The sequence below is a fragment of the Phalangium opilio genome, unplaced genomic scaffold (assembly GCF_054372755.1).
Source record: "Phalangium opilio isolate 3A_F unplaced genomic scaffold, DU_Popi_V2 ptg000052l_1, whole genome shotgun sequence".
NCBI lineage: Eukaryota > Metazoa > Arthropoda > Arachnida > Opiliones > Phalangiidae > Phalangium > Phalangium opilio.
Window position 1 is genome coordinate 1,358,604 of NW_028324171.1, and position 11,814 is coordinate 1,370,417.

Here is an 11,814-nt window from a genome sequence, read left to right on the forward strand (position 1 = left end):
TAATAGACTACCAAATGCGAGCCTTACAGTAAAAGCGTCAAAGACGCAATTTTGTCAAAATGAGTGTAGGATACTGGGTCATATAGTGAACAATTCCGGAATTAAAGTGGACCCAGAGAAAACATCGACAATGAGCAACTTTCCAACCCCCCGTAACATTCGTCACCTTCGCCAGTTTTTGGGTATGGCAAGTTATTATCGTAGATTCATCCCAAACTTCGCCAAAATAGCTAATCCCTTAAACACCCTCCTGCATAAAGACCACAAGTGGCGATGGACCCCGGTACAAGAAGAAGCCTTCAACACTATTAAGCAGTGCTTATCGACTGCGCCTATCTTAAGTTCCCCGATTACTCGGTTCCTTTTAAGATCAACACGGACGCTTCGAACACAGGGGTGGGCGAAGAATTCTCCAGCTATAGACGTCAAATCGATTTATACAAATCACGCGTCATTTATTGATCTACAACCTAACAAATTTTTTTCGATTAACTCTAACTTTCGCCTTACTATTTGTGTTTACTTTATATTTTTGTTTATCGAATTATGGCATGTAACATTGTATATTTTGAGTATGGTTCTAGTCGGACTAATTTTTGCACTAGGTACACTGCATTTTTTCTAAATCATAAAACCTGGCAGAAACACATGCTATCCCACGGCCTTCCCCTGTCAAGTCTGAAATATACTTGCCCCTCTTGTGATTTTGTTTCCGATACGATTTTCGGCGTTTCTTTCCATTTCCCGCGTTGCCAACATTGCCCGCTCAAGCTCTCACCTTTCAATGCTCCTATTGCTCACGTTCTTTTAGCTCCTCCGGCGGTTTGCACGTTCACCAACGGCGTCTCCATATATCCGAATATCCGAATACTGCTCCGCCAACGCGATAACTCCCGCTTCGCGCTACTGGGACAATGAGCAAACGGCTACCTTGGCGAAGCTCGAAAGTGACTTAGCGCCTAATACCCCTTTTATCAACCACGCACTTTCGCGTCTTTTTCGCTCGAAATCCGTGACCGCCATTCATAATAAACGGAAGCAACCCCAATACAAGGAACTCGTCCACTCTCTACGCGACCCCGATCGATTGCCAAATTCGTTGCCCTCTACGCCCATTGTTCAATCCACTACCGGTTCGCCCTTATCTCCCTTTAAAGTCACCTTAACAGCGGATACCACTGTTCATCCTTCAAACGGCTCTTTCCGCCGCTTTGGCGGCCATGGAGAGTGCAATGCCTCTGGACGAACCTCACATCAATCTAGCTTTATCGCAAATATTCACGGCGCGCACCCTACAACAGATTACCCAACACCGCTGTACTCGCAACTATCGTGCCTCCGTTTCCCTTTAACGGTCCATTAAGGCTGCTAACCAGGCCTTGCCCACAACATCAGTAGCACCGACCCTTCCTTCGCCGCAGCCTCCTATTACCATTCCCGTGGGCTTTCCTGCACTTTTTGAGTCTCTGACGACCGATCGTGACTGTCCTGCAGAGATCACGGATATTGCATGCAAACTTATCGCACATGACGCCTGCGTCCTTGACTATATTATGGCCTATCTTCAGAAGCAACTACCACGTCCCGCGCTACCAAAGCCAACCCACCCACCGTCCAACCACAGCGTAAAACAACAAAACGTAAACAATACGGATTTTTCCAACGCCTCTTCAAATGGAACCGCCGGAAGCTAGCTAAACTCATCCTCGATCCCGCCCCTGAGTCGTCTCTTAGTCCCGGTAGTGACGACATACGCGACACCAACGTCTCTCTTTTCTCTAAACCCGGTCTAATCGACTCTGCGCCTTTTGTCGCTAAGCCATTGTTCTCACCTACATACTACCCCGTCACTGAAGCGGAACTTACCTTGGCCTTTCTTCGGCAGGCGTCATCGTCCCCAGGACCCGATGGCCCTATCCTCAAGGACCTGCACAAGCTTAACCCTAAAGCGCTCCTGTGTTTATAACGCGTTCCTATACTATCGTAATATTCCCGCGACCCTCAAGAACTGCCGTACAGTCCTCATACCAAAAAAGGATGACCTGTCTCGCGCAACCAATTGGCGTCCCATAACATTACTCTCTATTTTTATCCGGGTTCTACATAACATCCTTGCCCATCGTCTGCGCCTTTCTCTCGACCTTAACCCTGCCCAACAAGCTTTTGTGGCTGAAGATGGTGCCATGGCCAATACGCTCGTGTTGGACTACCTTATCAACGCTGCTTAGAAGAAACGTCGCGCCCTTCCTCTAGCATCTATTGACGTGGCTAAAGCGTTTGATGGTGTCCATCACTCTTCGGTGTCGCGCGCTTTACGTCATCTTGGGGTCGAAGAACCTCTTATTGAATATATTTTGGCTACCTACAATGATGCTTCAACGACAATGTCCTGCGGAGGTCAATCTGTGGGTCCAATTAGACTTACTTGCGGGGTCAAACAGGGTGATCCGCACTCACCCTTGCTCTTCAATGCGGTTATCGGCGAATTTCTTGACACCCTTCTAGACGAAATTGGGGTGAAAATTGATAATGCCACTGTCCGGGCCATCAGCTTTGCGGACGACATTGTTCTGGTAGCCTCCTCGGCGTTTGGCATGCGTGTTCTGCTAGACACTTTGGTTAACTATATGTCTGCACGGCAGCTCGCGGTTAACCCAACCAAGTGCGCAGCGCTGGCTTTTCGTAAACATGGGAAATCTAGACGAATTACCCCGGTTTTTACGCCGGTCTTCAATCTATCAAATGTAGCAATACTCTGTATTACGTCCGATGCCCTATTTACCTACTTAGGCATCGACTTTGGCCTTAACGGTAAAGTCAAGCAACAAACTGAAAAATTCAAGAACCTCCTATGTCTTTTGGGTGCATCACCGCTAAAACTGCAACAAAAACTGACTATTTTACGGACTTGCCTGTTGCCCCGCTTCGAGCATGTCCTTTCGCTCTCCTTGCTTACCAGGTCCTTCGACATACTTACCCAATCATTCGTAAAACCACACCTACGTTTGCCTCACTACTGTCCCGACGCCATGTTTTATACACCAAGTCGGGAGGGGGGGCCTTGGCCTCCCTTGCTTCTCAACCTCTATGCCACTGAATTTCCTTAGTCGCGTATCGGACCTCCGTTCCAACGGTTGGAGCGTCATCCGCGAACTGGTTCAAACACCACTAATCGTCGCTATATGCAACAACACTCTCTCATACCTCGACGGCTTACCAACTGACAAATCCGCGCTTAAATCCTATTACCGCGACAAATTTTTAGACAACGTATACGGCCAATGGCTGCATCATGGTACCAACCAAGTGTCTCACTTCTGGCTGGGTAGTAATTCTACCGATCTTGACGCTCGTTCATTCATCAAAAAACTAAAACCAAGATTTAATCTCTTACCTTGCCGAGGCGCCCCAGGGAACAATTCTGACAAGTCTTGTCGCGCTGGCTGTACACACCATGAACCCATGTCCCACATTCTGCAGGGGTGCCCAATTTCTCACGCAAACCGGGTCATTCGACATGACAAACTGCTTGCCTTTGTATATATGACCGCTTCAAATAATCCCGATTGGACAGTATTCAAAGAGCCGCGACTCGGGTCGCGACCGCGTTAACAAACCAGACTTTGCGTTTCTTCCACCACGGTCCTTATTTGCGACGTCGCTGTCTCTTGGGAGGGTTCTCAAACCCTATCTCAAACGTACGCGCTGAAAAGTCAGCAGTACAACTCAACACCCATTGTAAACACACTACGCGAATCGTACCCAAATAAATCTCTTGAATTCTGCGCATTTGTTGTTTCTGCCAGGGGCTTATTCTGAGAGAGCGGTATAAGGGTGGTTTTTTGATTGGATGTAACTTTTTTTGTATTAAGTTTACTGTTTTGAAAAAATTCCACAGAACTACAATTAGGGCCCTAAATATGTGGTTAAAATTTCAAAAAGATCCATCCATTAGTTTTTCTTATAAAAAATAAAGTTGCTAAGGGTGGTTTTCATTTCCATAAAATTCATCACACCTTTTGTTGAAAAACCGGAATTTTTCCCATAGAAATAACATGGGAAATTTTCTGAAAAAAAACGATCCGGTGGCTCCGATATTAGAAAAACTATACGTTTGTTAGTTTTGGGAACGGTCTTAAATGAAAGGTACAACATTTTTCATTCCGCTAAGCTATTTTCATGGAAAATAATTAAGTTTAAGTATTAATTTTGATAACATTTAGAACATAACTCGATTTGCGATTTTATATCATGGATACACTAATTTACTAGAAAATATCAGCGCGATTAAAATTGGCCTTTTTTAACGCTTAGTTGCCTCATAATAATTTGAGAGTTTCTTCATAAAGCTTTATGGATGAAATGGCCTATAGAGAGCGCGATAAGACGGCTTTAATAATGCCGCGCAGCCGCCGTGAGTCCCGTGATGTTGAAATGGCGATAGTCGGCGACGCTATCAAATACTCGAGTCTAAATCGTCGCCTTAAATAGCGTTTATGAACTTTATGAAGCTTTTGGAAAGTAATTTGGTCTAATTTTAGTATTTTTAGTTGCTAAAACTTAATATTATTTAAATATAAAACGCTTAAGGTAAGAATTATCATTAAATTTGTAAATTATTGTAAATTAATCTATTTCATTTCACTAAGCCTTGGTCAAAACAATTTCCGTAGCACGGACCATCCTGGCTCCTGGTTTCCTCATATCCTCTGCTCTTGGCTTCGAAGTTTAATGCTTTGTTTATCTCGTCAACATAGGTAACAGTAGCGCTAGTTAATTTAGGATACCGTTATCTAATTTGCTCAAATCAGGGTAGAAAAAAATGTAGTCGTGTTCTTTAGTACACTTGGGCTTTTATCTGTTACCGCTATTTCCATATCTCCATTGCATTAAATAAAAATTGGCATTTCTACCCAAATAATTGAAATATTTAATTAGGTAATGCTTTTTGAAAGACCACGCTTACTATAGAACAACCAACGTAACATCTTTCTTTACATTGTAAACTATTAAACACAAGAAATAGCACTGCCGTTAACGGTGATTTTCCAATGAAATAAGTAATGACTGCACACCTTATTTTGTTAACTAATAGACCTCATTTATTATAATTTTAGCTCAAAGTGCTTTAATTGACACGCTTTTAACAAGTTTTATTATTAATTGTGATTATATGAATGTTACGCTTGATGGATGAAGTTCAGTTTGGTACGCGAGCCAACCAACAAACAATGGTTTCTAACCAAATAGACTATTGTGAGTAAATCAAAAATAGTAAATAATTTCCTAGAATGCTGCTAGTATTTTTCGTTTATTTCAACCAAATACTTCCATCAGTTTGACGGAGAAAATTCTGCGTTAGCGTTAACATAGTTTTCTGAACAACAAATAATGGAATGTTGAAATCAGTATTTAATGCCCAACATTTGTTATTAGGTAAAAATTTAATTATAAATAAAATATTCGCGTGTCCAGTCACTGTCCATAACTCAGTTTAAAAAAACCAATGTTCCTACTGTTGTAAAATTATTCATTTGCAGAAAAAGTTTATTTTGCCAAGGTTAGCGGAGCATCTAGTGCCGTCGGGTTAAATTAACCCTAACAGATATTCTTTGAGATGTGTGGAAATTTGTTATGTGGACAAAATTGTTAACGCAAATTTATAAATAAATTGACAATTTTAATAGATATTATTAATATTATACAACCGTAGCTAAATGACTCCATTCATTCATTCATGACATGATTCATTAATGTCAGTATACATGTTTGTTCATTATTGTCAGTATTCATGTTTGTTCATTATTGTCAGTATTCGTGTTTGTTCATTATTTTCAGTATAAATGATTCATTTATGTCAGTGTAAATAATTCATTTATGTCAGTGTAAATGATTCATTTATGTCAGTGTAAATAATTCATTTATGTCAGTGTAAATAATTCGTTTATGTCAGTGTTAATAATTTATTTATTTATTTATTTATTGAATGTGTTGTTCACAAAGTCAACAATATGACGTATGTGTCAACATCGGAATTTAATACACTAGGCAAGTTGCGGAAAGACAATAATGGAGTAGAGTAATACGAGAACAAAAATGGATAATGTAATATTAAAAAAATAATAATAACAATAAAAACAATGTCAGTTATTTAGGAATTCCCTGCACATTAATGCAATTTTTTATAATAATCATTTAGGTTGAAGGGTGAAAGAAGTATAATGCTTACAATTTAATACAAAAAATGTCTAATAATTTACGACGAAAATGGGATTTATTAGTTAGAATGACGACATGATTCATTGGGCAAGGAATTACAATTGTCAATGACAGGCTGACAGCACATGCAAAGTGTGTTTGTCCGAAAACTGCACAGCACAGACCTCTAGGCCTCAGTCTCAAATACGTGTTAAACCTTATGAAACCTCCGCTGCCGAAACTTTGGCGATAACTTTTCAAGGGAAATTATGCCAAACAGAACTGTATAGATTCTTTCATTTAATATTATTTTACATTTACATTATTTAAATTAAAATACTTCATTAAAGGTAAAAATTATTGCGGTTTACTGAGTTCCCAGTTTTATACTCACGGAATAAAACCAAGTAAATTAATTTTTATTTTAAATGCAATTTTAACGATAGTATACAACACATAGCTTGGAAATTACGCATGACGTTTATGATTGATTTCTTATAAGTGTTAAGTAAGCTTTATGATAAAAACAAACAGGACATTTCTACTTAAATTTTCGTGTTGAATATCAAACATATTGTAGATTTCTAATTAATCATTAGAAACACATTACATTTATGAACATATTTTATTAAATATTACAATGATTAATTAATGTTGAATTAATAAATAAAATTGGAATAAATCATTATAAAACTGCACACCATTTATGATTTCCTAGTCCCGTACACCTTCCCCCCTCCCCCTCCCGGGTGTAAACTAAAAAATTGGAATAATAGACCAAATTTAAATGATTAATAGAAAAGTGAATTATGTAATTTTAATAATTTAATTAATTTTAAAACAATGAAATTTTTGTGATTTTTACAAACTAAAAAAAAAAATAACAGGTGAATGATGATCCTATATAAAACAAGAGGAAAAATGATCTATATCTATATAAATCAAAGTCCTGACTGACTGACTGACTGACAGACTGACTGATAATCAACGCCCAGCCCAAACCGCTTGCCCTAGAAGGCTGAAAATTTGTAGGAACGTTACTTATAAATAGTAGGCGCGTACTAAGAAAGATTTTTCCAATCCGCCGCCATCTTAAAAAATGGCTCCCAGAAATGTTAAAAATATTCTCTATGCAATTAAGTACGCGCGTTTCAACCGATTTCACAAATATTTAGTACACTGGTTTGCTTTAACCTTAAGACGCGCTGAATGGTCTTTCGGGTTCGATTTTTCGCCATCTTTTAAAATGGCGCCCAGAAATGTAAGAAAATATTCTCTATGCAATAAAGTCCGCGCGTTTCAACCAATTTCACAAATATTTAGTACAATGGTTTCCTTTAACCTATAGACGGGCTGAATGGTATTTTCGGTTCGATTTGTTGCCATCTTTTTAAATGGCGGCCAAAAACTTAAAAACCCTTCTTTATGGAATAATGTCCGCGTGAAAGGTAATAAAAAATATCCCGACGGGCTGACGGACTGTGCCGAGTGCCTTCGCTCCTAGGGTGCTACAAAAATATAAGTCATCAGTAAAATCTACACATTCTGTATATCATTTTAGATGGAAGTTCTTATTACACGCGAGCGACGCCGCGGGTAACGGCTAGTACTCTATAAAACAAGAAGAAAAATTATACTCTAAGAAGAATTTTATTGGGGCACAGGAAATTAAATTAACCATATAATACTGGTAGAAAAGCCAGTAACAACTAATTGTAAGGCTAGTTTAAAGTTTCGCGCGTATTAGCAACAGGTCCCATCATTGTCACCCACAACGTCCTGGCTAATCCATAACTATGAGACTTTACTCATAATAATACATTTTAGCCCTAACCAAAGTTTTGCCTATTCTGGAGAAATATGCTCTGAGTTTTACTGCTTAAGGAACTATATTTCGTCATTCATTATATTTGTACCTAAATTTTTTAGTATAATATTCATGTCTAACATTAATAAAAACTGTTAACATTTTTTCCAGTGCCCCAGTTTAATATAATTCATCACATTATTTCTAAGAACTTTAATTATTTATTTTACTTACAAAACAAAAATTAAACAGTCTCCTTGGCGACAGTCTCCTCCCTGTCGTCATCCTCCATTTGGATGACGACATCCTGGGGGGCCTTCGGTGGCACCCCCTCTCCTTCCTTGCCCTGAGGCATTTCCTCCTCCTTTTTTTCTTTTCCAATAATATAAATAGGCTATTAACTATCTTTATTGAATTTAGACTATCTTTTTGTTTGCTAAGCCATTCATTTGGTCTAACAATTATTAAACACAAGGAGGATTCATACCATTTACACCTGAAGTCCAGGAGGCGCCTGGAGGAAAAAATGTAAAAGGGGTTTTTGTCTTCCAGGTAGCCCGCCCTCCTGGCGTAAATGGTATGAATCCCCCATATGTGAAAACTAAATATAGTTTAGGAACTAGAATTTGGATAAAAAAAGGCCCAGTGTTTACAATTAACTAGTCATGAGAGATAGTACTGTGCTGCCAGTCTTGCAACCACGGAGTTGTATCATTTCTTAAAATACATGCAGGGTGGGAAATAAGGATTTTTTTGAAACTGGACATGGGGACAGCGACCCCCTGGAATAAATAAACTGGTCCATGACCATTCACCAGGACGCGTCGTCTGCTAAAGTAAAGAAGTGGATAATTCAAGCAGTTGAGATAATGTCTGGACTCTGGTTACCCTTGAATTTTATTAGTGGTCAAGTGGACCACTGACCCCCCTCCGATTTAATTTCTAAACTGGTCCAGGCAATTTTTAACCTGGTCATTTGCCCTGTGCCACCGCCTTATTTCCCACGCTGATAGAGACTGAGTTGATCTTATTGATAAATTGGCTCTAACTTGTTATAATATTTAAATGACACATATAGGGCAAATTGCTACTACCACCAAGATCTGCACCAGAGGCGGCTCCAGGCGAGCTTACTATATGTCTCAGACGACAGCTTATTCTGTATTATACAATAAGCCTCTGGCTTTCTTTTTACCCGTCAATAAACTTTATTATTATTATTATACTCTGTTACAGCAACGGTGATCAGCACGCTCAAAGCATAGGTCTCTATGTAACGTAGCTTTGTGCGTAATGTTAAGAGACGAAAAACTTCAGTAACTTCAGGTTTAAAATATGCGCGAGACGCGAGTTTCTTACTTCCAGTGCACGCCTGCACGGACCTTTAGGCCTTAGTTTCAAATACGGGTCAAATTGCCTAAGGCCTAGAGGTCCATGCACTCGAGCTAAAAAATTCGCGGATATTTTAAATCCTGAAGATCCTTATTTTCCTCGTCTCTTGTCAACGCGTGAAAAACTACGTTACATAGAGACCTAGCTTTGCGCGTGCTGACAACCGATGTTGTAACAGAGTATATACAGAATAAGCTGTCGTTCGAGATAGGGAGTTGCCTATCCTATAGCGTTAAAACAAATTCCCTCACGCGCATTCTTTATCCATGGTCACACCATCAGCTTTTAAAAAAGGATCCGTACCTTTCAGGACAGGGCAATTTCTAATGAAATGGCCTGTTTTTTTACATAAATAACAAATGCGCGGACGCCCCCCACGTTTACCGCCTCGACCACCGCGACCACCACGACCGCCGCGACCGCCTCCACCACCACTGTTGTTCGTCACGTAGACGTTGCCCGTAATCTTCCAGCTGTCCATTGTAAGCCTTGGCCGGTTAACAAGGAATTAAAAACAAATCACAATTAACGTTAGAAAGTGCTCACTATCTATTTTCAAACTAATTCATATAAATAAACCTTCAAGTTGTTAAATATATGACTTAGCTTAAAAACTAATAAAAGAAAATTTATTCTTAAATAAATTTTGGCATAGAACTCACTTTCGTTCCTTAAAATTTGAAATTTGCGACACTGACTATAGCCCACTCGATCACGCGCTCCACGACGGTGGAGCGCGTGATCGAGTGGGCTATGCACTGACAGTGTAAAATAAAAGAGAGGAATAATAATAATAATTAAAAATTTAAATATTTGTGTGAATGCTGAGCTCCATAAAGGAGCCGCCCTGTGTTTTTAAAACTATTATGGGACATTTTAAAATTTTATTGAACAATGTCCAGTGTCCTGTGCTTATTTCCGGCCCAGCCTATAAATGTTCTTGTGCTTATTTTCGGTCCTGTACACAACTGTGACTTTTTAACTAAGCCTTTTTTATGTTAAGCGCCAGTGCGCCACGTTTTCGGGTGCCTTTCGGTGTTTTGGACTTTTGGTACGTATTCTCCAACACATTTTCCTCTGCTACTACTAAGACTTACAATTAATTTCATTTCTAATTAATCTTTTAAGGGTTAATAACTGCTTTTATTAGTTCCATTACTTTACAACGTCTGTATTAAATTATTTACATTTTTTCTCTTGTTTAATTTTTATACTTTTTTCCCTTCACGTTAAGCCTAATACTTTTTATTACATTTCACTGTATGTTGTTTTTATTTAAGAGTGTATATAATTGTACTTCTTTGTGGTTCCAAAGTGTTCTTTGTGCAACGCTTTATTGGATAGCTTTGTGGTTCCAAAACGTTCTTTGTGCAACGCTTTATTGGATAGCTTTGTGGTTCCAAAACGTTCTTTGTGCAACGCTTTATTGGATAGCTTTGTGGTTCCAAAGCGTTCTTTGTGCAACGCTTTATTGTATTTCTTTCCGGATCAAAGGTGTTCTTTGTGCAACGCTTTATTGGATAGCTTTGTGGTTCCAAAACGTTCTTTGTGCAACGCTTTATTGGATAGCTTTGTGGTTCCAAAGCGTTCTTTGTGCAACGCTTTATTGTATTTCTTTCCGGATCAAAGGTGTTCTTTGTGCAAGAGCTAATTCGGGTTCTTTCCAAACACAAGTTGAAAATTGCTGCGTGGAATTAAAATCAGTTTCAAAAATACAGAACTGTGTTATATTTCTTTACGAATATTCGAAATGGTTTCTCGAGCAGAACAAAAGAAAATATATAAGCGCTTAGTAATGCGAAAAAAAAGAGCGGAAGGCAAGTTAAAATCGCAAGTTCAGAGTAAATCATTGAACCATGATAAAACTAACAAACTTAAGTGTAAACGGTACTATCTTAAAAACAAGGCGTTGTTTAAGAGAAATAGTGCAAAAAACTATGTGGAGCGTAAATCTCTACTTGAGACAGGGAAAAAACCTAAGAGAACTATGCCGCCAGGTGGAGACGCTAATTTGCGCTCAAAAAATAGAAAACCAAATAAACGGGATAAATTTGTCTTTGCGAAAAGACTCCTTAATGCGGGGATTTTCAAGACGAAAAACAAGAAATTTATAGCCGAAAGTTACAAACGGTTTCTAGTCACACGTTTAACTGAAAGGCTGGCAGTATTGAAGTCTTTTGACGGTGAGACTAGTAAAAGATGCACCAAATTTGTCTCTTACAAGCTAAAATGCCAATTGTTAGCTGGTAAAATATTGCATTTGAAAAGGCAAATGTATTCGGCATACCACGCCCAACTATCAGGGATGGTTAGCGAATTTAAGGATTTTGTCAAAAAAATCAAAGAAATTGGGTCAGTCACTTGTGACAATTTGACGGAAGTTGTGGGTGGGAAAAGGCTTCACAGTAGCCTAAAAG

The 11,814-nt window shown here is 39.0% G+C and overlaps 1 long non-coding RNA gene across 2 annotated transcripts; it reads left to right on the forward strand.

The window, feature by feature from the left end:
• The first annotated feature begins 4,455 nt into the window (after positions 1-4,455).
• Positions 4,456-5,719, forward strand: LOC149673404 (uncharacterized). 2 transcript variants are annotated; one of them, XR_016367095.1, is made up of 5 exons: positions 4,456-4,590; positions 4,939-5,060; positions 5,118-5,256; positions 5,338-5,436; positions 5,541-5,719. It is a non-coding gene; the product is annotated as an uncharacterized LOC149673404 (long non-coding RNA). The 2 variants fall into 2 exon arrangements; XR_016367094.1 differs by having other exon boundaries at positions 5,338-5,719.
• Positions 5,720-11,814: the final 6,095 nt, after the last annotated feature.